Source organism: Podarcis gaigeae, assembly GCF_964106915.1.
Source record: "Podarcis gaigeae genome assembly, chromosome: 8".
Taxonomy (NCBI): Eukaryota; Metazoa; Chordata; class Lepidosauria; order Squamata; family Lacertidae; genus Podarcis; species Podarcis gaigeae.
This window is the reverse complement of record NC_139684.1, coordinates 77,312,373-77,339,210: the sequence shown is the minus strand read 5'-3', so window position 1 is coordinate 77,339,210 and position 26,838 is coordinate 77,312,373.

Sequence of the window (26,838 nt, the reverse complement as noted above, 5' to 3'; positions counted from 1 at the left end):
AAATTGTTCCAGAAAGTGATCTCTTGGGTTTCTATTTAAGTAGCACATTAAATTATTATTATTATTATTATTATTATTATTATTATTATTATTATTATTATTTTATACCCGCCCTTCCCGGTTCAAACAACCAGGCTCAGGGAGGCTAACAACAAATTTAAAACACTTAAGTGATGCAACAAAAACAGCAAAAAATACAATATAAAACGTGAATAAAAATAAATTCAGAATTCAAAAATCAGTTTAGGGGGAAAATCCATCCAATAAACATTAGATGATCAACAGGGCTAGCTGGCTAAATTTGTCCTATTTGGGCGAGCAGGGAGACCGGGGGGGGGGGGATTTCCATCTCAAAAAATCTCTTCCACCAACCTCTATCTTCCTTCTGCAGCGGCATTTCTTACATGTGACTACTGTTATGAAAAGAGTACCTCATGTGAAAAGAGCAGCCGTCAATCCTGCAATTATACTCTAATCTGTTCCTCTGGTGCTCTGAGTAACAACATAGGTGAGCTGAATCTTCTCACTTACTCTTGGTCACCCCAAAGAATGACTTTCTTGTGTAAATTAGCATTATTTAGTATTTATTTATTGCCTTTATAGCCCATAATTTCTCCAAGGAAATGGTTCTTCTTTTATTCATTTAACCATGTCAGGTTTATTATGCTGAGAGGCAGGGACTCCCCAAGGTCAACCATGAGCTTCATGGCTGAGTGGGGATTTAAACTCTGGCCTCTCAGATTCCAGTCCAACACTCAGCACCCATACTCAGTCACATAAAGAGGAAAGGCATTCCCTTTTCCTTTCTATCACATGCATCACATCAGAGAGATCCTGGCATGCATCAGCCTGGGGTTGACTAGCCTTTGGCCCTTTAGACATTTTTGGAGTACTGCTCCCATCCACCTAAGCCAGCATGGTAAATGGCTGGAGATGATGCAAGCTGTCGTTCAGTAAATTCTTTAGGGCCACAAATTAGCCAACACTGTCTTAACTCCAGAAGCAGTGAACTCTGGTTTGGTTTTTGTTTGCCTTCAATCATAAGGCAAAGTATTCAGTTAAATATATTATTACAATTTCAATGCATGCATCATTTAGGGCACCTACAAGTTCTTTCTCTCTTTGGTGTTACACCAACTGTTCCAGATGAGATATTATAATGGAAAAATGGTTTCTAGCAACCCTATCTCTCCTTCTTGCATTACTTGAACTAACATCCTGTGAAAGAATAGGTGTGATATGATGTCATGCTCAGAGACCCTCTGTTGCCTTCAAATTCTTGAGGATGGTGGGAAACTCAGAGTGCAATGACACTAAGACTAAGTCACGCATCTAAACTGTCTGTGAATTTTGGAGCGATTCTTGGGATTGCTGGCTCAAGAGCAGCCACATCATCTTTTTATCCTGAGCATCCTGTGATTTAAGCACACAACGATGGGTTATATGGTGCCTTGGCCTCACAATGATTCCTGGAACATTGGTCATTCTAGGTTTCAGCTTCCAGATCTCTCTTCATCTGCATGCCCATCTGAGAAATCAGATGATTCCCCCTAATACAAAGTAACTCTGTTGGTTGTTTGAACTCATATAGCTGAGTGGCATTCAACTAAATCCTACTCAGAGTATACAATTGAAATACCACCCACTGTTTCTATGCTATTTTTTTCTTAATAGTTGCATATTTGTATGCACTGTTTGGTTGGAGAATTATGGATTTTGAAGGAGAATTTGTTTTGGTTCATTTCTTGGTTCAAGAACTCTGCATTATGTAGTTTCTCACTGAAAAAAAATGTAGTTAAAGAGTAGTATCATTAAAAATAAATATATTTGGAGGGGAGGGAATTAACCAATTTTTATTTTTATTTTGTGTACCTTGTGATTTATTTCCTTTTGTTCTTTTCAGATCCAGATTATGAAGTGCTAACTTCCCGGAAATGTTCATTTCCCAGTTATTGCCACACAGGTGATTACAGCTTCAGTGCAGCTCAAGGTAAATTCCTTCAGCTGAAGCAGGTCTGCTGCCAAACAGATGTGTGCAATAAGGAACCTGTCCACCGTGAGTATCTGCATCTCTGAAGGTCAAGGTCTTATAAAAATAGTGTGTTTTTCTGGTGGAACATGCTGGAACATAGTTCTGCCACATTTTGGGGGGAAGGATGCAGGAGGCCCTGGGGAACTCAATCAGACCACCTCCTTTCTTGATCAAATTCTTCCCAAGCTTGGGAAAGCAGGCATGAGTCTGAAACAGGATCTTGGAACCCTGCTGCCTCCAACCCAAATCCAGGTGAGCTTTGGAAAGGTGGTGCGAGTACTCTCAGACCCTGTCAGAGCATCATCCCTCCTGACCAAAGTTGAGCAAATGCTACCTGGGCTTGGGGAAGGAGGCACTAGGCTATGACAGGAGCCAGGAACCCTACTGCCTCCTACCCAAAGCCCCCCATCTCCAGCAGAGGGGGCTTGGTGTCAGAGCACTTGGGCCAGTAAGCCAATGACAGGGGTTTCCCCGCGGGGTTGATAATCAGTTTGCCACCCTTGAAGTGAGCAACGTAATTGTGCCAACTGCCTCTCTAGGTGTATTCACTTGGAATAAATTCTTAGTAGACATATGTAGAAGTGTTTGAAATCCTTTGGCATATCACTTTATTTTTTAAATTAAATTTATACAATCCTGGATTGTAAAAAAAATAAAAATAAAATTCCAAAAAATTAAAATTACAATAGAATAAGAGCATATTAAAACTTGCATCTACTGCCTAAACATATGGATAGGCTAGTCTCGAAGTTTATAGCCGGCGCCAAACACAATTCCAGGCCCCTTTTTTCTAGAAAAAAACCCACTGTATGAACCAATTATATAAGTGCCACTGAGTTACAAGAAAAGTATAGAAATCTGTCTTTTGATCCATTCAGATGCAGGATGCAAGGGTCAAAGAAGTACTGGTGGTTCATCCTTGAATCTTTAATGGGTGGAGTAGATGATCACCTCCTTACATACATCTGTCACATTTCTTTTTTTATATAATATTTATTAACATTTTAAAGACTACAAAAGAAAGAAAAAGAATTAAACAAAACAATACAATACAATACAAAAACAAAAACACTACATAACACTAACACTAAAATATTAAATTAACAAAACAAAACAAACACAATTTAAAACACATCCAATAATTTCAGTATCTTATCTTTCATTCACTTGTTTCAACAACCTCCTCACACCTCCCTTTTTGTATTCCACTTTAATTAACTGTTTCAGCAATTCCTTTCCATCTTCCTCTGTTTTCTGTCCTGTAATTTATCTTAACATATTCTAAACTTATTTTTTCCCTTTAATACATTAATAATCTATTTGTACTTAATTCCTTGTAACATTTCTGCTAAAGCCATATAACTTCATTCCAACATTTTTCTAACATTCATTAATTTTACAGTATTTCTGTAAATAATCGTACATTTTTTCCAGTCTTCTTCCACCGACTCTTCTCCCTGATCTCGGATTCTACCAGTCATTTCCGCCAATTCCATATAGACCATCAACTTCATCTGCCATCATCTGTCACATTTCAAACAAGCAGTTGGTGGGACTGAAGGAAGAGAAGTAGAAATCCGGAAAATCTGAGAATCACTCTCCCCCATGTGGATTCTGGACATGCCCACTCCTTGCTTATACACCAACACACACACACAAATACACACAAACACACACACACACACACACACACACACACACACACACACACAGAGAGAGAGAGAGATTACCTCCAAAAGAATGCAGCTGTCTGTACATTCAGATACAGAGAGTTAGAAGAGAGCTTGCCTGATACACTGCTACCAAGTGAGAACTCCAGAAAATCCACAAAACAGTAGTGTGCATGATAAAACGTGAAACACAACAATTTTATATATATATATAAATGCTCAGCAGATATGTCTGTTCTTCAAAGTTGATGGCAAATGAGGGTTACGGCCGCCTGGGAGTGGGCCCAAGCCAAGCGAATGTCTGGGGCAGGTTACACAAGGGAGGATTCTCTGGGATGCCCGATCTCTGTGATCACGGGTAGGAGGAGGAGTTATGCTAAGGCCAGACCATGTCAATACAGAGGAGGCTTTGAAGACTACCTCTGCCTCCGGATCTGGTCTTCACCGGAAGGATATTGGAATCAGCAAGGGAGACCCACATGACCTGAAGCTGCTGCTGTGGAATGCCATTTCAATGATTCACAACACCACTGCCGTCCATAACTTGATCATGGATGAGGGACTTGACCTGGCATGTGTGACAGAGACTTGGTTGGATGAAGCAGATGGGCCTGTGCTTGCTGCTGCTTGTCCACCACGTTTCCTTTAGGCACAGCAACCTAAGTCATGTGGGCGGGGAGAGGGGGTTGCAGTGATTTTTAGGAAGTCATTTGCTTGGACCAGGCATTCTATTGGGAAGACCCAGTCTTATGAGTGCATATTCTGGAAGCTGGGCAATAGGGGGAGATAAAGTTGCTCGGATTCAGAAAGAGGTAGACTCCAACCATGTGAGTAGGGCTGGGGTGGGAGAGTGCAGGAGTCCTGTCTAGTCTAGTTGCATGGGATAAATTCCAATCTGTTACCTCCGAGGATGTGGACAGGATGCTTGGACGAGTGAAACCAACCACCTGTCTCCTTAAAATTGAGCCGGGAAGGGCTGGGCGATGGGCTCTGCAGGGTGGTGAATGCTTCCCTCTGTGAGGAAGTCTTCCCAGCCCCACTGAAAGAGGGGGTCATTAGACCGCTTCTTAAAAACAAATCTCTGGCCCCAGTTGATATGGCCAACTATTGCCCAGTCTCAAATCTTCTTGGGCAAGGTGATTGAGCGGGTGATTGCTGAACAACTCCATGCATGTCCAAAGGATGCGCACCATTTGGATCCCTTCCAATTGGAATTCAGGCCTCATCATGGGATGGTAACCGCCTTGGTCAAGCTGGTCGATGATCTCCAGCAGGTTAGGAACAAGGGTGAACGTTGTTGTCTAGTTCTGCTGGATCTCTTAGGGGCTTTTGACACCATTGACCATAACATCCTTCTGGACCATATAGAGGGGCTCTCACTTGTGGGGTGACTCAGAGTTCTGTCCTCTCCCCCATGCCTATATTATCTATATGAAGCTGCTGGGATAGATCATCAGGGAGTTTGGGCTGAGTGTTCATCAGTATGCAGATGATACCCAGCTCTACCTCTCTCTTAAAATCTGACCAGGTGAAGGTCCTGTGTGAGTGCCTGGAAGTGGTTTGAGGATAGATGATGGCTAATAGATTGAGGTTGAATCCTGACAAGACAGAAGTACTGTTTTGGAGAAACAGGGGGCAGGCGGGTGTGGAGTTCTGAATGTGGTAACTGTGCCTGCGCCTGAAGGACCAGGTGTGCATCCTGGGATTCATTTTGGACTCCCAGCTGTCCATGGAGGCACAGGTCAAATCTGGTATGCAGGCTGAGACCCTACCTGCCAGCAGACTGTCTCACCAGAGTGGTGCATGCTCTAGTTATCTTCCGCTTAGATTACTGCAACATGCTCTATGTGGTCCTACCCGGAAACTGCAACTGATCCAGAACGCGGCAGCTAGACTGGTGACTGGGAGTGGCCACTGAGAACATATAACACTTGAAAGACCTACATTGGCTCCCAGTACGTTTCCAAACACAATTTAAAGTTTTGGTGCTGACCTTTAAAGTCCTATACGGCCTCGGCCCAGTATACCTGAAGTAGTGTCTTCACCTCCATCCTTCAGCCCGGACACTGAGGTCCAGCATCGATGGCCTTCTGATGGTTCCGTCACTGTGAGAAGGTTACAGGGAACAAGACAGAGTGCCTTCTCCATAATGGCACCCTGTGGAATGCCCTCCCATAAGATGTGAAGTTTTATTCTGTTTTTAATGTTCTTTTGAAAGCCACTCAGAGTGGCTAGGGAAACCCAGACAGATGAGCAGGATGGAAATAAATAATAATTATTATTGATATCATCATCATCATTAATGCAGGACATAATGTGGAGGTAGCCTGTCCAGCTTGAGTCAGCAGCTACTAGAAGGCATGAAAGAAATCAAAATAAAAGTACAATAAAGAGAATGGGGAATCAGGTGTATCCATATGCTGACTGTAGCTTTTTATTATGGTAGTTCCTCCACGTGAAGATCTTTCCCCCAATGGTCTACAGTGCCCAGCCTGCTTCAAGACCTCTGAATTTAAAAAACCAAAGAATAAAAGTTGCCCACGTGAGGGGTATGTCAAGTGCCTTGCCAATGAGACCAAGTGCATTCACTATTATAGTCTTATTGGAGGTGAGTAATATTGCCTGCTTCTGTCTCTTTCTCATTTCCAGAAAAGCAATGACTGAAATTTGTGTATAGCTTTGATTTGTTTCTCTGAGGGAAAGAGCAATGCTCTAGTCCTGTTTTGGATTCCAAACTATCCCCATATGAAGAGCATAACAACAAGAGGGCGCAGGCTCACTCATGCGCAAGGTTTTACCTTGTGTGAGACTGGGGGGCCTACAAAGCACAGCAGATTCCTTACAGCACAACTTTGTCCTCTAATCCACAAGGAAGAGCAAATGAGAGGGATACAGGGGAAGGTGCAGGACTAGCCAGCACATCACAGCTTCTCCTCAGAGCAGTATGCACCATTTGGTGCTGGTCCAGAAGGACAGAACCACACACTTTGGCCAAACATTCAAAAGTAAAGGAGTCTGGGAGAAAGAAGGGTCCTACCATGTACACCTCTGTTCATATTTCCTAGGAAATAAGTTGAACTGTATTAATTGAATCTTACCACAAGTGTGCAAAAGAACTGCTGCCTTAGTCTAGCAAAATACATGGGGTGGGAGACGAGGACTTTTTTTCAGCCAGACCTCAGTTCTAGCAACTCTCAGGTGGGCACCATTGCCATTCTAAGAGAACAAGGGGGGCACTCATGTTGAGTTCTGGCACCTCTTTTTTTAGAAAAATAGCACTGTGGCATAGGGTAACTTCCTGTTCACAATGTATGACCACGGAGTTAGCCAGGAAACCCAAATTCAAAGCTAGTGATACTTGGCTGTCAGATTGGTTGGTGAGTGTGTATTGTCAGTGTGTTGGTTGAGCTTTAATAACCACAGTCATCCCTATCCCCAAAGCGCTAATAAAGAACTCATGCAAAGGTTATACTTTGTGTTACACAGATCCTTTTAAATTTCAAAGGCTCACATTTAAAGGCTGTGCAACTGAAGACTTGTGTGCCCTTAATGGAAAACACATACTACACGGTACCTTTGGACTGACTCAAATTGACGCAAAATGCTGGAATGCTGAGATATCCACAAAGACAATCGACCTTGAGGGGTAAATACACGACAGCAAAGCTCTCCTCCTTGTTAATTCCACCATTCATAGTAGCTGCAGAAGAAACTGGGAGCCTAGTGGTGAGAGGAGGAGCTCAGGCCTCGTGGGTTTTCTTTTTCGCAATTGGGGAAATTCATCATAAAAAAATAAACTCATCAGGCACATTGAATCTGTATTCTATATCTCTATGTTTTATATATGCAGAATGTGTAGAATGCTGAGAAAGGTATTTGAAGTAAAATATGAGAATTTGCATGTTGTTTTGTTCAGCCCCACTTGCATGCCAAGGCCCTGCAACCCTTACAGACAATAATTACACAGAAAAAAATAATTTTTGTTTATGGGTTCTAATAGGCCACAGCTTTATTGTTTACAGATGCGGGTGGTTTGGCTTAGGCATTGGGTGAAGCCAGACTATATCCTGACACGCGCCCATCTGCAGGGTAAACCACCAATAGGGGAAGCCCTATGACGTACATCAAATAGGGACCCTCTGAGGGCTCCCCATTGGGGCAGTGACATTCCAACAGCCCACGTCCAGACATTGGACAGAATGCACACCCCCAGATCCCTTTAATAGGATACCCTTAGTGAGGAGGGGCAAGCAAAGGCTACACCCTCCCATCCATCCAAACAAAGCCTTACCCAATGCATAACCTTACAAAGTTGTGTTGATTGCTTCCAGGTAGGCAAAAAACAAATGGCTGGTGCCACCCAGCTGATCTTCTTTCCGTTGATCTTCTTTCCTGACCCAAATAAATTGTTTCATTTTCCTTTTTACACAAAAATTATAAAAGAAGCCAACTATTTTTTATTAATAATAAATGGCAATGGGAATCCAGATATTAAAGAAAATGCAGACAAGCATCTATTGAAAGTGATACTACGTTGGCAAGCTCACCACAAGCAAGAATACTAGGGTGGGGGGTCATAGCACAAGGGAGAACAAACAACAACAAACAGCACAGGGGGAGGTCCATTGTCAAGGATGTAATCAAAGAAATAACATTACGTACACCTTATCTCATAATAAAAGAAAAGGAATTAATTTAAATAAAAACAAAAACAAAGAGAGAAAGAGAAAAGAAAACATCAAGGGAAAAACAAAAGGAAAAAGAAAAGGAAAGGAAAAAGAGAAATCAGCAATATATTTTCTCTAATCTAACATTACAACTTTACCTCCAATAACTCTCACAACCATTTCTCCATATTCAACAATAATAAATCTTTTAATATTTGTCCACAGTTGTTTCCCCATTGTGATAAAATATAAAAATAATATCCCATAGTTCTTTACTTATTATGTATTCATTAATTCACACCCACTTTTGACCCTTCTATTCCCATTTCATTCTCCATCTCATCAATCAAACCTCTAATTATTTTTATTTACTCATAAAGCAATTGCGGAAGGATGCCAACAGTGAATGGAATGTCAACCAATGTATTTGGCATACAGAATATTCTTGATCTTAGTTACAATTCATTCTCCCTCTTAATATCTTCACAGTCTCCACCTTAGTAATTTCAATATCACATTTCTATCTTCATTACTTTTCAACTTTATCTCTTAACATACCACAGTCTTTTCTCACAGAGGAAATGTGTACTGTAGAATAAAAATTACTTTCATTTGAGAAGTGACACTTTGACCCTGCTGCCTGCACACCGCAAAGCCCAATGAGCCTCAGTTCTCCTTCCTTCCTGCCCACCCAAACCCCAACCCAGTAGAGCGACTCCAGCTTCCCTGGCGAATGGGTCGCTCGCTTGCCAGCCGTGGCTTTCCTTGAGTCCCATGCCGCGTTTCCATAGGCACCAATACTGGAGAGAGGCTTGGAGTTTGGGGAGCAGTGTGTGTGTGTTGGGGGGGAGCAAGAGGGAGAGAACAGCACACATGCAATAGCCAGCGGCACTTCTGAGCAAGGCTCAGCTAGCCTGATGGGCAAAAAGCTGGTGCTTGGTGGTGTTGTGGTTGCTGCAGATCTCCATTGCTTTAAAAGACAGGGAGCCCCTGCGCTGGTGGGTGAGTTATGATTCTTTCCCACCCCTTGCCTTCCAAAGCTAGCAGCCTCTTTGCCTTATTTAAGCAACTTTTCCTGTGGTGTTGGGGAAGGAGAAGGAGGAGATGATAGTGGCCATCAAATACAGTATACTAGAGGTTTCTTTACAGTACACCCATATCAACCTTCAAAGTAGGAGGGTAACTCTAGAGATCAGATGAAAAGCTTTGTGGCAAAAGGTGTGGCTCACAGTATACCCCACAACAAAGGTGAAAGTAGGAACCTCCTTCTCCACAGTCTTTCCAACATAATGGTGAGCTTGATGGATTTATTTTTGCAAGACGTGTGGAGGCCCATGCCAGCAAAAGGTAATTTTAAGGGAAATTACCTGGAGGCGAGAAGAAATTTGTTTTTAGAGATGGATTACACCATATAGATTTCCATGCTTTTTCACTTTTGAGGTTCCTATGTCAGTCTCCCATCTCTTCCACGTTGTCCACAAAGCTGTCTAATATACCATTTATCACCGAAACCACCTGTCATGGCTATGTCTGTTACATAGTGATTCAAAAGCTGTCAAGAGTCTCAAGCCTTTGCCATTGCATTCCAGAGACTTTGCAAAAGTACATCTTGCGAGTTTGCTTCCTTTTTCTTAAAGCCGTTAATACCCGGGGAATCTGCGCTCCACAAGACGAAAAAATCGCAAGACGAAGCAACTCACGGAACGAATTAATTTCGTCTTGCGAGGCACCACTGTACAGTTGTAACCAGGATTCTATAAATAAATTAATTCAAGAAAGTTCTGAAACACGAAGGATTGCTGAAAGTGCAAAAAATACTGCAGAGGAGACAAGGGGAAGGTTTGAGCCGATTGAAAAAAAAGTAAATGAACATGATGCAACCCTCTCTTTATGGGAACTACAGAGAAAGGAGAAGAATCTGAAACTTAGACTGGTTCCTGAGAGTGAGGGGGATAACCTTGTGGGATTCCTTAAAAACAACTTTGCAGAATTTTGGCATGAGGAATGGGGAGAAGGAGAAGGAGTTGAGATTGAAATAACAACAGCCTTTCGGCTAGGCAGGAGGCAGGCAAAGAAACCAAGGGATTGCTTAATCACATTGGGATCCAAGGAACAGAGAGATAAAATATTGAACCTACACTATCAAAAAGCCTTGGTGATCCAGAATTCTCAAATACAGATTTTTAAAGATATCCCTAAATACATTTTGGAGGTGAGAACCCTCTTTAAATAATTGGTTGACCTGCTGAAGAAAAACGCCATTCCTTTTAGATGGGAATTTCCACAGGGCTTGTCCTTTAACTTCAAAGGAAGGAAGATCAAAATAAGAACAATCCAAGATAAAGAACAGTTTCTGGGGAGATATCGGGAAGACTTGCAGAAAGGAACTGTAGACGAGGAAGAACCAACTGATATTGCAAACCTGTCATTTGGACTTTTGCTACCACCATCAGAAGAAGAACAGAAACTTGGAGCAGTTGGAGGAACAGGTACTTAGTAACAAAATGTCTCTGCAACTTCTTAGCTGGAATTGCAATGGTTTGAACCTTCCCTGAAGAAGACGCCAAGTTTTTCATATTTTGAAGAGAGAACAATTAGACTTAATATGTTTGCAAGAAACCCATATTGCCAGGACACACAGGAAATTATTGATAAATAAGAGACTTGGACAGGAATTTATCTCATCAGACAAAGTGAAGAAAAGAGGAGTGGTGATCTAGGCAAAAGAAAAACTGGCCCCAAAAATGATATTTAAAGATGAACAAGGAAGATACCTGGCAATTGAAATACAAATTCAAGGAGAAAAAATTCTGATAGTCGGAGTTTATGCACCAAATGAAGGGAAGGCCGAATTTTTTTAAGAGGTTGCATGAGACTTTAATAGACTTTTTGGATCATAAAATCGTATTGATGGGAGATATGAATGGAGTCGTCTCCACAAACATGGATAAAGCACAGAGACAAGTGATCTCAAAGGAGGGGAGACTACCAAAGACTTTTTTTGAAATGACTGAAACTATGGACTTGATTGATATCTGGAGAATAAGGAACCCTCTTGAAAGAGAGGGAACCTTCTTTTCTGAAGCAAAAATGACATGGACAAGAATTGACCAAATTTGGATCACTAGCAGCCTGGCGCCAAGAACCAAAAAAATAGAAATCTGCCCAAAAACCTGCACCGACCATAACGCTGTAAAGATGGAGATGAAATTAACAACAACCGGATCCTTTAGATGGAGAATGAATGACAACTTATTTAAAGATGAAGAGATTTATAAAAAGGCCCAAAAAACATTGAAAGATTATTTTGAGATAAATTTGAGAACAGACGTGGAGAAAAGAACAATCTGGGACGCTAGCAAAGCCGTGATGCGAGGTTTCCTAATTCAACAGAACTCTATAAAGAGGAAAAGACAAAATGAGAGGAAAGAAAAAATTCTAGGAAAAATGAAAGAAGGAGAAAAGAAATTGAGGTCCAAACCAAAGTCTCATGAGATCTTGAGAGAGATAAAGTATTATCAGACGCAATATATGGAATTGATGAATCAAGAAATAGAATGGAAAATAAAGCAAATGAGACAAAAAACATTTGAATCAGCAGATAAATGTGGGAAACTTTTGTCATGGCAACTAAAAAAGAGGCAGAAATTGAATACAGTGACGAGTTTAGAGATGGAGGGAAAGACTATCTACAAACCCAACGAGATAAGTAATTGTTTTCAAAGTTTTTTTAGGAAATTATATACACAAGGGCCAGTAAACGAACAAGAAATTGAAGAATTCCTTAGAAAGTATGGACTACCAAAAATTTCAGAACAAAATAAAAGGATCTTGAATGAGAAAATAACAGAACAAGAGATAGAGGGTGCCATTCAGAATATGCAACTGGGAAAATCACCAGGACCAGAACGTTTGACTGCCAGATACTACAAAATGCTGAAGGATTGGTTAATACAACCATTAAAGGAAGTTCGCAATGAAATTATGGAGGGGGAAAAGGCACCTGAATCGTGGAAAGAGGCTTTCATCTCACTTATACCGAAAACAGAGACTGAAAAAAACCAGGTTAAAAACTACCGCCCTATATCTTTACTCAATGTGGATTATAAAATTTTTGCAGACATTTTGGCAAAAAGATTGAAGAGAGTGTTATTAGGGGAGATTCATAAGGACCAAACTGGCTTTCTCCCAGGGAGGCATATGTCAGACAATGTGAGGAACATTATCGACATTTTGGAGCTGTTAGAAGTTGGCATCAATAGAAAGGCCGTTTTAATTTTCGTGGATGCAGAGAAAGCCTTTGACAATATTTGTTGGAGCTTTATGAAAAAGAATCTCCAAGGGATGGGGGTAGGCCAAGGTTTTGAAAACGATATAGGTGCAATATATTCGGAACAAAAAGCAAAGTTAATTGTAAACAATGTGGTAACGGAAGAAATATCTATAGAAAAAGGTACACGACAGGGTTGCGCAATATCCCCTCTGCTTTTTATATCAGTCCTGGAGGTTTTGTTAAATATGATTAGAAGGGACCAGTTGGTTAAAGGAGTTCAGGTCGGAGCCAGACACTACAAATTAAGAGCATTTGCAGATGACCTAGTTTTGACTTTGCAACAGCCAGACACTAGTACCAAAAGAGTGTTAGAACTAATTGAAATATTTGGTCAAGTAGCAGGATTTAAATTGAACAAACAGAAAACAAAGGTTTTGGAGAAAAATTTAACAATGGAAGAAAGAGAGAGGTTTCAGAGTGAAACAGGTTTGGAAATAACGAAAAAAGTGAAGTACCTGGGGGTAAACTTAACATCTAAGAATGTGAATTTATTTAAAGACAATTATGAAAAATGTTGGTTAGAAGTAAAGAAAGATTTAGAAACATGGTCAAGGTTGAAACTGTCCTTGTTAGGTCGAATTGCTACTATTAAGATCAATGTACTGCCTAGAATGCTATTTCTGTTTCAGACCTTACAAATTCTGGACAAGATGGATTGTTTCAAGAGGTGGCAGAAAGATATATCAAAATTTGTCTGGCAGGGCAAAAAACCCAGAATAAAGTTTAAGATTTTAACTGATGCAAAAGATAGAGGGGGGTTTGCCCTGCCGGACTTAAGATTATATTACGAAGCAGCAGCTTTCTGCTGGCTGAAAGACTGGCTACTTCTTGAGAACACAGACATTTTGGATTTGGAAGGATATGATAATAGCTTTGGTTGGCATGCTTACTTATGGTATAATAAGGCAATGGTGTACAAAGGTTTTAAAAACCATATTGTTAGAAAAGCATTATATAATGTTTGGAGCAGATACAAAGATCTATTGGAAAGTAAAACTCCCAGGTGGTTGTCACCAATGGAAGCTAAGGGGGTGAAAAAACTTAATATGGATTCTAAATGGCCAAAATATTGTGAAATCTTAGAATATGAAGGTGAAAGGGTTAAGCTTCAGAGTTTTGAAAAACTAAAGTCCAAAGTTCGAGACTGGCTGCATTACTACCAGATAAATGAGACATTCAAAGAGGACAGGAAAATAGGCTTCCAGAAGGAGAGGTCCAAACTAGAAACAGAATTGTTAGAACCCAATACTAAGAACTTGTCAAGAATGTATAATTTGCTGCTGAAATGGAATACACAGGACGAAACGGTGAAATCAGCCATGATTAAATGGGCACAAGACATTGGTCATGACATTATGTTTGCTGACTGGGAAAAGTTATGGACCACTGGTGTTAAGTTCACGGCATGTAATGCCTTAAAAGAAAATATAATGAAAATGATCTACAGGTGGTACATGACCCCAGTCAAGCTTGCAAAAATTTATCATTTGCCCAATAATAAATGTTGGAAATGTAATGAGAATGAAGGTACCTTCTATCACCTATGGTGGACCTGCCCGAGGGTGAAAGCGTTCTGGGAAATGATCTATAATGAAATTAAGAAAGTCCTTAAATGGACATTTACTAAGAAACCAGAGGCTTTTCTCCTGGGCATGGTTGGCCAATTGGTGCCAAAGAAGGATAGGATTTTCTTTATGTATGCTACTACAGCAGCAATAATTCTTCTGGCAAAGTATTGGAAGATGCAAGAACTACCTACTCTGGAAGAATGGCAGACAAAGGTGATTGACTTCATGGGACTGGCAGAGATGACCGGCAGAATTCGTGACCAGGGGAAAGAGGCAGTGGAAGAAGACTGGAAGAAATTTAAAATATATCTTAAAAACTGTTGTAAAATTGAGGAGTGTTAAGATGTCAGGGGGTAAGAAGCAGAGAATTACAGCTGTAACCAACAAATTTATGGGAATTTAATGAAAAGGAACTAAATGGATAAATTGATTAAAGGGTTGCTAAAAATTTTTTCTAAAATAAGGATGCAGCGAAAGGGAGGTATGGGGAAGTCGATTGAAAGAAGTTACAAGAAAATAAGATTATGAATTTATTTATGTTTGATTTGTTTATGTTTGTTTGTGTTTTGTGATGTGTTTGTCTTTTAATTATGTGTTTTAAAAACTGAATAAAAATTATTTAAAAAAAAATACAGTTGTAACCAGGACCATTTAATGCCTTTTGTCTTTCCTTCATGTCCTCTTCTGAGATTGCTTTACCACCTACAAACAAATCTCTAATTCTATAGAAACCATTCGTGTCAAGATCTCCAAATGGGTTATACTGTATTTGTTTGCATGTTTAAATAAGGGGTGATCTAGCAGGGGCATCAGTGATGAAGGCCTAGGAGCCAATACGGAGTTCCAATTCCACCACACCATCAATGTTACTTTGCAAAATGCGTTGTCCACCTTTTTGTGTTCCATTTGAGGCAGTTTCAGGAAGGGCAGAGCACGTACTGATGGTCTTGTGTGGGTACTTTCTCTCTGTGTCCATGCAATATCTACTTTGCCTTTAATGAGTGGCATCAATGATTTAATTTGGAAAGCTGCATAGTATAATGCAAGATTGGGTATTCCTAGCCCCTCTTTATTGCTATGTCTAAATAAGATTTTTTAACTGAGTCCGGGTCTTTTTCCTAATGAGATAAAGGAGATTAATTTGTTTTGCCATTTTTAAAAAAATGTTTATAAAACCTGAAACAGGAATGAGAATTTTGGCAGAACTGACATTTTTATAGCTGCAATATGACCTAGCCAGCTAAGGTTTTTGTGCTTCCATTAAGACAGTTGTTTATTACCATTTTGAGCAAAGACTTATCATTTCTTCATTTTCTTTGATTAAGATCAGCTGTAAAGATTATCCTGAGGTATTTAAACCCCCCATGGGCTATTTTTATCTTTGACATTTCTGTCAGCTGCTTTTGACCTGCTGCATATTTAATTTGTAGTCCTGAAATTCAATGGAAACTTTCAAAATGTTATTTCGAAGATTAAAGCACAACAACTGGATCTTGCCCAATTACCAATGTATCATACGCAAAAAAATCTACTTTTTATTAAACATTTCCTATTTTCACTCCCTTCACAGAGGCAAATAGTTGTATAGCTAAGATCTTTATTGCCACTGCAAAAAGCAGTGGTGACCCTGTTGAGGTTTCTTGGAGCATCATCATATCCATTTACCATGATTATAGCTGAATTCTAATTTAGAAAGTAAGAGATTCAAGTAGGTCCCCTCAACTCTGTCAAACACTTTAAAGGCATCAAGTGAAATTAATGCCCCTGCAGTGTTTCCTAGCTGCAGGTCATAGATTATATCAAGAACTCTTATAGAGTCTGCTGTATTTCTTAAGGGTATGAATCCTGTTTGATCTGTGGTGATGTATTGACCTATGAAGTGTCCCATTAAACTTTAATTAGTTTAATGTAAATGCCCAGTGCGCTTCCATCGTCACAAGTCCCACTACAGCAGAGTATTTCGCACAGCAGTTGAAGAGCAGGAGAGGCAGTATCTTTTCAAAGAGGAGTCTTGGAGCATGCGGTTTGTAACTCAAAGATAAGGTTTATTTACAAAACAAAAAACAACCCTGGCGAAGAACCACACATCTCAGCAAACACGCCCAAAACGGGGAGAAAGGAGGGAAGAACAAACACACAGGAGACTATTTATACAAACTCATGTTCCTGGAAGCCTAATGACCTCCAGCTGCTCAGTGATTAGAGCGTTTCTGCTACCTTTTAACCCTTTGATAGCAACACCCCCTCTCGCTCGTAACACTGAGCTGTACCAACCTTAATTCAAATTTAAACCTGAACAGAAACATTTATGAGATTGCGGACCCAAAGCTTTTGTAAAACCGTCTGCGAGATTTTCTTGGCTTGGACAATACTTTAGTTCAATTAAACCTTGTTTTACACTTTGGCATACATTTTGATAACGGATATCCAAGTGTTTTGTGTGTGCCTTGAATTGACCTGATTTAGCTAGTTTAATACAAGGTTGATTGTCTTCCCACACTCTGATAGGTAGGGAACATTCTCCAAACAATTCTTGTACCAGTTGCTTATAAAATTCCAGTTCTCTACATACATCTGATAATGCATTGAACTCAGATTCAGTTGAACTTAAAGCTATAAGTGACTGCTTTCTTGATCTCCAACCAATTAGTGCATTTCCAAATTTTATCGCCATTCCTGACACTGATTTTCTATCTGGTCCAGCATCTGCCCAACTGCTGTCGGCCCAACATTCAAGTTGTGTGCTGCCCTCTGCTGATAGTTTTAAGCGAAACCTTTTGGTAGTTTGGAGATACCTTAAAACTCTTTTTACTCCTTGCCAAGCATGCATTGATGGTTTTTCAGCTTGTCTACACAGCATGTTGACAGCATATGTTATATCGGGCCGAGTCCACTGTGCAATGTGGAGTAGACTGCCTATCGCTGACTGGTAAACCCCGGGATTACTGAACTCTGTCTGTTGCTCGGCTTGAGCATCCTTTATGTAACTTAGCTCCATTGGGGTTTTAACACCAGCACAGTTGTCCATTTTAAACCTTTCCAGCAACTGCTGGATCTTAGCTTCTTGGCTGAGCCAATAGTTTCCATTTTCATCTTGCTGAATTTTAACTCCTAGATAAACAGATACATTGCCTAGTGATTTTATCTGAAACCTTTCTCCAAGCTTTGTGGCAAATTGTTGTGCAAGTTTATCATCCTTTCCACTGTATAATAAATCGTCAACAAATATCAAGACTGCTTCTTGTTCACATCCTGAGCCTTTTAGATAAAGACACGCATCTGCTGCGCTCTTTCTGAACCCCATGCTCTCTAGAGCATCGTTTAAGCAGGAATTCCAATTACGGGCGGACTGTTTCAACCCATAAATGGATTTGTGTAGGCGCCAGACCTGGTTTGGCTTGTCTCCTTCAAAACCTGGTGGTGGTGTCATATAGACTTCCTCCTGTAAGTCTGCATTTAAATAAGCCACATTGACATCAAAATGAAACAGCTTATTTCCCTTCTTAGCTGAAGAGGCTAAAAGCATTCTTAATGACTCCGATCTTGAAGTTGGGGCATAGATTTGAGAATAGTGAACACCTTTGCGCTGCGAAAACCCTTTTGCAACTAGTCGGGCTTTATATTGCAACTCTTCAGTAGTTGTGGGCTTTAAACGATATACCCATCGACAACCTACAGCTTGTTGCCCTTTCGGAAGCTCTGTACTTGTAAACACACCGAGAGACTTCATTGAAGCCATCTCTTTTTCCATTGCTTCCTGCCACTTAACGGCTTCTGAGCTTGGAAGCTGTTGTACCTCCATATAGCTATCTGGCTCACACTGTGCCATATTTACGTATACACTTGTCACCTTAAACCGCTCTGGCGGTTTGCCCTTTGTGGCACGATTTGACCTGCGCAATTGTTCCTCTTGTGCCCCCTCTGACCGTTGGCTGTCAGAATCTGTCTCAGACTTTATACCTGGATGTGCCTCTAGGGATAAAGACCTCCGTTTAGATACCTCCCTTGGGCTTGGTGTTGCAGGTGACCTGCTTCGCTTTTGCTGTCTGCTAGGCCTACTGACTGGCAATGTTGGAACACCCCTAGATTTTGGCTTTTCTACCTTAGGAGAAGAACCTTGTGCCTGGTCAGAATCTGCATCTGAACCATGTGCACCATCCTCTTCTGGCTCACTACTCTCTGGACTTTCATTCTCAGCATAAATGCCTAAATCATCTCTCAAAATGTCAGGGTTAGCATGTAAGTGAGTCCATCCAGATTGCTCACAAAATTCAGCGCTCCTACTGAGGACCACTCTTGTAGTATCCCCATTTGGGTTCACGAACCTCCAAGATTTGGCGTGTGGTTCGTACCCACAAAAGATGAGTTTCCTAGCCCTTGGACCTCCCTTTTTCCTTAACGCTTTTGGGATAAGTACATAGGCTGGACATCCAAACACCCGAAAGTAATTAATTTTGGGCTTCTTCCCATATAAAGCAAAATAAGGGGTAGTGCCAATTACAGAATTATATACTCGGTTCAGAATATGAGTAGCCGCCTGCCAGGCTTCCGCCCAGTAACTTTGAGGGAGTTTAGCATCAAACAACATAGAGTTTGCCAACTCTTGCAGAACCCTATTTTTACGTTCGGCCACGCCTCCTTCTTGGGGGGAATAAGGTGTAGACAGACGATGCTTAATTCCCTTTTTCTTAAAGAAATTCTGCAACACAGACCCGGTAAATTCTGACCCTCTGTCTGTCTGAAAAGCAAGTACTCTAGTACCGAATTCAAGTTCCACTGCATGAACCCAATTTTTAACTGTTTCTGCAGTATCTGCTTTTGTTTTGAGAGGAAAAAACCATGTAACCTTTGTTTTGTCATCCGAGAGACACAGTGCATACCTCGAACCTCCCATGCTAGCAACAGGCATTGGGCCACATAGGTCCATATGCACAAGTTGGAATACTTTGTCAGATTTCCTATCTGAACTGGGATAGCTGCATCTATGAACCTTCGCCCTTTTGCATGCAGTACAATCCAAATACTTAGTACATTTGTTCATTTTGCACCCTTCTGATAATTCAGGTTGCCTTTTAACATACTGAAAATTAATATGTCCCAGACGGCGGTGCCATAAATGGACACAAGAATTATGGGTAGGCGTGTTCACACAACCAGCATGAACCTGTTCAACTTCATCTGGACTTGTCTCAAAATAATATAACCCATCTCTGCATTCCACCTGCAAAAGAGATACGTTATTCTTTGAAATAGTGCAAACCCCATTTTCAAACACAGTTTTAAACCCATTTCTATCAAGTTCTGACACAGACAAAATACACCCCTTCAATCCCTTTAGCACGTAGGCATCAATTTCTGTTTGCAAACATTTCAAGAATACTGTGCCTACGGTCTCTAAGGAACGTTTAGTTGAATCTGCCATTGTCACAACTTTAAGGGTTTGCAAATGTCTGCAATTCTGGAAACGGACACTAGATGGCGCCACCAGGTGGTGAGATGCACCACTGTCGATCAACCAGCGTAGATTGCTGCCTTGGCCACGCCCTTGCATCAACGCCATTACTGAAGCCATGTGCTGTGTGCTGTGGGAGTAGCCACGACCTCCTCCTCTTCTTCGACGTCCCCTGGAACTCCTTGTCTGGTAACTAGGGGTAACGGCCTTGGTGCTGTCTTGACCAGGTTCACGTGTGCAATTCCTAATTAAATGGGAAGGGGAACCACAGCGAAAACAGTGTCTAGCTGCAAAAGCATTTACTGTGTGCTCAAACTCAGCATCAACACTCTTAGGCACAGCATAACTCCCCTTTAAAGACAAACCTCTTTCTCTTTGCCTCTTATCCTGTTCATCTGCAAGCCGAGATGAAATGTATTCAAGGGTTAATTCAGTTGAAGGCATAGCTTCCAAAGTTGGAGCTAGAGTCTCATAGCTTTTATCAAGAGAAGACAACAATATGTATGACTGCTGCTCCATAGAGAAAGGAATGCCCAGCTGTCTTAGTTGATTAAAGGCAGACACCATTTTGGCAATATGTTCTTTTACACACGCTCCCGGTTGGAGACGTAAATCAAACAAACATCTTGTAGCATGGATCTTGGCCCCTGCAGTGTTTCTGGAATTTAGCCGCTGCAGAACCGTCCAGACCTCATGCGTGTTCTTTAACTCAGAAACATAAGGCATTTGCTCTGGTCCCACTGCCAAAACTAGTAGACCTTGGGCTTTCCTGTCACGTTTCTGTGAAGCTGCTGCTGTTGCTTTGTCTTCTGCAGACGCGTCTGCAGCTGCCTGTAAAGGCGGTGCTTCAGTACAACTCCACAACTCTTTTGCTTGCAACCAAACCCTCACTCTAGCCTTCCAATCTTGCCAATTTTTCCCATTGAGTCGCGTAAACGGGACAGAAAAACTTTCCTGGGACTCTGCCATCCTCCCTGGGGCTTAGGAACGATACTCACACACCTGTAGACCGTCTCCCAGCTGCTGAGGTGGCTCCTTGAAGAATAAGACGTCTTCCAGCGAGTACAAACTGCGCAGTGCCTGTTTAAAACTTTTCTAAGCACGTTGCAGGACTCAAGCTGCTTTGAAGGCTTTCGTTGTCGGCAACCGCTTCTGTCTTCGCTCCAGTCCTTTCATAAATCACTCTGAACTGCACTCCTTAGCTCCTTCTTGACGTACAAACACCCATAACCTGTCCCATTAAACTTTAATTAGTTTAATGTAAATGCCCAGTGCGCTTCCATCGTCACAAGTCCCACTACAGCAGAGTATTTCGCACAGCAGTTGAAGAGCAGGAGAGGCAGTATCTTTTCAAAGAGGAGTCTTGGAGCATGCGGTTTGTAACTCAAAGATAAGGTTTATTTACAAAACAAAAAACAACCCTGGCGAAGAACCACACATCTCAGCAAACACGCCCAAAACGGGGAGAAAGGAGGGAAGAACAAACACACAGGAGACTATTTATACAAACTCATGTTCCTGGAAGCCTAATGACCTCCAGCTGCTCAGTGATTAGAGCGTTTCTGCTACCTTTTAACCCTTTGATAGCAACATGAAGACATTTAATCTCTTAACCATCACAGCTGTGAATAGTTTTGCATCCATGTTTATTAAAGCAATCGTTCTATATAAATCAGTTTGGTGGAGTCTTTCATTTATAACCATTTTTATTAATTTTTCAGTTTATACATCTCAAAATAAACATTTTACATGTAACATATAATAATAATAATAATAATAATAATAATAATAATAATAACTGGGCGGCTTCCATAGAAAGCAAAAATACAATAAAATATCACACGTTAAAAACTTCCCTGAACAGGGCTGCCTTAAGATGTTTTCTGAATATCAGGTAGTTGTTTATCGCTTTGACATCTGCTGGAAGGGCGTTCCACAGGGCGGGCGCCACTACCGAGAAGGCCCTCTGCCTGGTTCCCTGTAGCTTTACGTCTCGCAATGAGGGAACCGCCAGAAGGCCCTCGGCGCTAGACCTTAGCATCCGGGGAGAATGATGGGGGTGGAGACGCTCCTTCAGGTATACTGGACCGAGGCCGTTTAGGGCTTTAAATGTCAGCACCAACACTTTGAATTGTGCTCGGAAACGTACTGGGAGCCAATGTAGGTCTTTCAAGACCGGTGTTATACGGTCTCGGCGGCCGCCCCCAGTCACCAGTCTAGCTGCCACATTCTGGATTAGTTGTAGTTTCCGAGTCACCTCCAAAGGTAGCCCCACGTAGAATGCATTGCAGTAGTCCAAGCGGGAGATAACCAGAGCATGCACCACTCTGGCGAGACAGTCCGCAGGCAGATAGGGTCTCAGCCTACGTACCAGATGGAGCTGGTAAACAGCTGCCCTGGACACAGATTTGACCTGTGCCTCCATGGACAGCTGTGAGTCCAAAATGACTCCCAGGCTGCGCACCTGGTCCTTCAGGGGCACAGTTACCCCATTCAGGACCAGGGAATCCTCCACACCTGCCCGCCTCCTGTCCCCCGAAAGCAGCATTTCTGTCTTGTCAGGATTCAACCTCAATCTGTTAGCTGCCATCCATCCTCCAACCACCTCCAGATACTCACACAGGACCTTCACCACCTTCACTGGTTCTGATTTAAAAGAGAGGTAGAGCTGGGTATCATCCGCATACTGATGAACACCCAGCCCAAACCTCCTGATGATCTCTCCCAGTGGCTGCATGTAAATGTTGAAAAGCATGGGGGAGAGGACAGAACCCTGAGGCACCCCACAAGTGAGAGCCCAGGGGTCTGAACACTCATCCCCCACCACCACTTTCTGAACACGGCCCAGGAGGAAAGAGCGGAACCACTGTATGACAGTGCCCCTAGCTCCCAGCCCCTCAAGATGGTCCAGAAGGATGTTATGGTAGATGGTATCAAACGCTGCTGAGAGATCCAGCAGAACTAGGAAACAGCTCTCACCTTTGTCCCTAGCCCGCCGAAGATCATCAACCAGTGTGACCAAGGCAGTTTCAGTCCCATGATGAGGCCTGAATCCCGACTGGAAGGGATCCAAATGGTCCGCTTCTTCCAGGCGTGCCTGGAGTTATTCGGCCACCGCTCACTCAATCACCTTGCCCAAGAATGGAAGATTTGAAACTGGGCGATAGTTGGCCATCGTGGCCGCATCTAAAGATGGTTTTTTAAGAAGCAGTTTAATAACCGCCTCTTTCAGCGGGTATGGGAAGGCTTCCTCACGGAGGGAAGCATTCACCACCCCACAAAGTCCATTGCCCAGTCCTTCCCGGCTAGCTTTTATAAGCCAGGATGGGCAAGGATCCAGGAGACAGGTGGTTGGCTTCACTCATCCAAGCAGCCTGTCCACATCCTCGGAGGTAACAGATTGGAATTGATCCCACTCAACTTGACTAGACAGAACTCTAGCACTCTCCTGCCCTGGCCCTGCTCCCACGGTGGGGTCTACCTCTTTCCGAATCTGAGCGATTTTATCTGCAAAAAACTTTGCAAAATCATTGCAGGAGAACATGTGGCCCATACTGGGCCCCGATGTTGCAGGTGGTTCCACTAAATTGTGAACCACCTGAAAAAGTCTCCTGCTGCTGTTTTCTGCAGATGCAATAGAGGCGGTGAAGAAATTCTTCTTCGCCGTCGCTATCGCCACTTGGTAGGCTTGACGTTGAGCTCTAACCTGTGTCCGGTCAGATTCGGAATGAGTTATCCGCCACCGGCGCTCTAGCCATCTCAACGATTGTTTCATTGCCCTCAGATCCATGGAAAACCACGGGGCTGTCCGGGCTCCATGCAATCGGAGAGGGCGCTTCGGAGCCAAACAGTCAATAGCCCTGGTTAACTCCACATTCCAGCGGGCCACCTGGGAATCGGCTGAAAGGCCATCAACATGGGATAAAGCATCCCCTACCACTCTCTGGAAACCATTTTGATCCATTAAGTGGCGGGGGTGGACCATCCGAATTGGTCACAGGGGATGGGTCACAGAGAAGTCCAGTTGCACCAGGAAGTGATCTGACCATGGCACTTCTTTCGTTTCGCTTTTACTTAGTGTCAGATCACCAACATCCATAGAGGTAAACACCAGGTCCAAGGCATGTCCGCGACTATGGGTTGGGCCAGACTACTTCAGGGACAGCCCCATGGAGGCCATGCTTTCCACGAAGTCCCGAGCGGCCCCTTGTAAGGTCGTGTCAGCATGGATGTTAAAATCCCCTAGGACAACCAAGCTAGGTGTCTCCAGGAGAACATCCGCCACAACCTGAAGCAGCTCGGGCAGGGAATCCTTGGTGCAGCGGGGAGGTCAGTACACCAAAAGGAATCCTGTACTGCCCCTATTGCCCACCTTCCAGAACGTGCACTCAGAAAACTGGGTCTTCCCAATAGGACGCCTGGTGCAAACTAATGACTTCCTAAAAATCACTGCAACCCCCCCTCCCTGCCCACATAACCTGGGTTGCTGTGCGTAAGAGAAACCTGGTGGACAAGCAGCGGCAAGGACAGGCCCATCTGCTTCATCCAGCCAAGTCTCTGTTACACATGCCAGGTCAAGTCCTCCATCCATGATCAAGTCATGGATGGCAGTAGTTTTATGAATCATTGACCTGGCATTGCACAGCAGCACCTTCAGGTCATGTGGGTATCCCTTGCTGATTCTAGTATCCATCCGGTCAGGACCAGACCCGGAGGCAAGGATAGTCCTCAGACAACGACTAAACCTGCCCCCTCTGTAATGACATGGTCTAGTCTTAGCGTAATTCCTCCTCCTACCTGTGACCACTGAGATCAGTTGTCCCACTGCATTCCCCCCCTGTGGAACATGCCCCAGCCATTTTGTGGGCTGGGGCCCACTCCCCGGCAGCCCTGAACCCTCCCCCTAAGAACAAAATAACACCTTAAACAAACAAAACCAATAAAACAATACAAACAAAAAATGTAAAAATTACAAAACATCAAAATAATAATTAAAAAAAAATCCCCAAGCCCAACCAAACATCCATCCCACCCCCACCCCCCCCACATATAATTTTTTTTTTAAAAAAGAAAACATTTTAAAAACACTCTGCCCCTCTGGCAGTAACAACAACTGTCCTAGTGAGGCCTGTCAGGCCCCGCCTCAAGCCAGGTGGTAAGTGGGAGGAAGGAGCAGGGCCCTGAGGCACTCAGGGGAGTCCTCCTGGGCAGCAGGCAGCAAGCAGCAAGCAGTCCTTGTGAGGCTTCAGGCCCCGCCCCAGGCCAGATGGTAAGTGGCAAGAGTAGGGCCCTCAAGCACTCACTCAGGGGAGTCCTGCTTCCCTGCTTTCCCTTTCATGGTTCATTTTACTTATCTATCGTAAAATTACTTTCCCCCAAAAACCCAGAGTCCTTTTTGTTGGGGATAATCCATACTGAAATTCCCAGCTGCCAGAAAAGCTTATTTATGTATGCAAAAAATGTGCCCTGTGTTTCATTAGCCCCAAAATGGAAAGTTAGTGAAGTCCCAACTAAAGAGGACTGGCAACTTAAGTTGACAGAATATGCACAACTTGCAGATTTAACATATAGAACAAGAGAGCAAGAAGAACACACATTTAAAGAAGATTGGAAAACATTTATTGACTAAATGGAGAACAAATGTGTATAGCTGAAAATGCTGACAGCATTTATAAAAATTTAACAGAGTAAATAATTGATGCTGGATGTAAAAGTGGAAAATTGATTTGAATGGGTATAGTAAGGGAAGTCATTGGATATTTTAAAGTTTTATAAGGTTTATTTGAAATTGTAAAACAGAAAATGTAATAAAAACTATTACAAAAAATGTAGGTCTATTGACTCGAAATGTAATTTCATTGTAATGTTTCCAATATTTTTAACTGAATGAATGAGGGTCATTTCAAATTTACCAAACAGAATTATTAAATTAGATAAACTAGGAGAAGAGCCGCTACTCTTTGAAACAACAATGCTGGGGATTTGTTTTTCTTGAAGCATTTTTTTAATTACAGATAGGTAGCCGTGTTGGTCTGCCATAGTCAAAACAAAAAAAATTCCTTCCAGTAGCACCTTAAAGACCAACTAAGTTAGTTCTTGGTATGAGCTTTCGTGTGCATGCACACTTCTTCAGATATATATGCATTTTTTTAATGCAACTGCTGCATTTAAACTTGTAAAATACATTAATTTGAAATACTGCAGAACTTCCTTCAGGTCCAATCTGCAAATTGAAACTTTTCTTTTTCTTTCTTTTTAAAAAAATAATATTTATTGAAATTTCCAAGAAAAAAGAGAAAAAATAAAAAAGAACAAAAAAAGAGAAATTACATAATCCAAAAAAAATACAAAGTGCAGAAAAACACAAAGAATAAGAACAGATTAAAAACAAATCCCTCTTTCTCTGTCCTATAATTCATTTACTTATTTCCATGACTTGCTCACACCTCCCTCCTTTGTATTCCAATTCAAATAGTTAATTCAGCAATTTTTTCCCTCCTTGTTTTATCTTCGTTCTTTATCTTAAACATATTATATAATTCTATTTCTCATCTAATTATCAAGCCATTTTTTGCATATTCCTTTTTAACCTTATTGTTAAAAATCACTTCATTTCATTCCTACTTCATTTTAACATCCATTGATTTTACACTGTTTCTGCAAATAGTCCTTAAATTTCTTCCCATAAAATTTCAAAATTTAAACCATATTTATACTTAACTTCTTCAAACCTTTCTACTAACGCCAATTATTTCCTTTCCAACAAATTTCATTACTATCAAACTAATTCCAAAAATAAAAAGAAGTTATCCTCAAGTTTTTATCCAATGTCCCTTCTTCCTGGTTTCAGGTTATGTCAGTCCTTTCAGTCTCACGTCCAGTCCATCAATCTGGTGCTCTGATATCCTAGGCTCTTAAGTCACTTCCATGCCCCCTCTGCAGATTTTCTTGTTCCTGTTTATTCTTACACCCTTCCCTGTCTCTTGTTGGTTTCTTTCGTAATTTCTTCCCTTTCTCCTTGGGAGGTGGGCTTCCGGGGAACTCCAACCGGTAATAATCTCCATTTTCTTTCATCAGGCTAGCCCATTCCCCAGAGTCCCACTCCCCCAGGTTAAT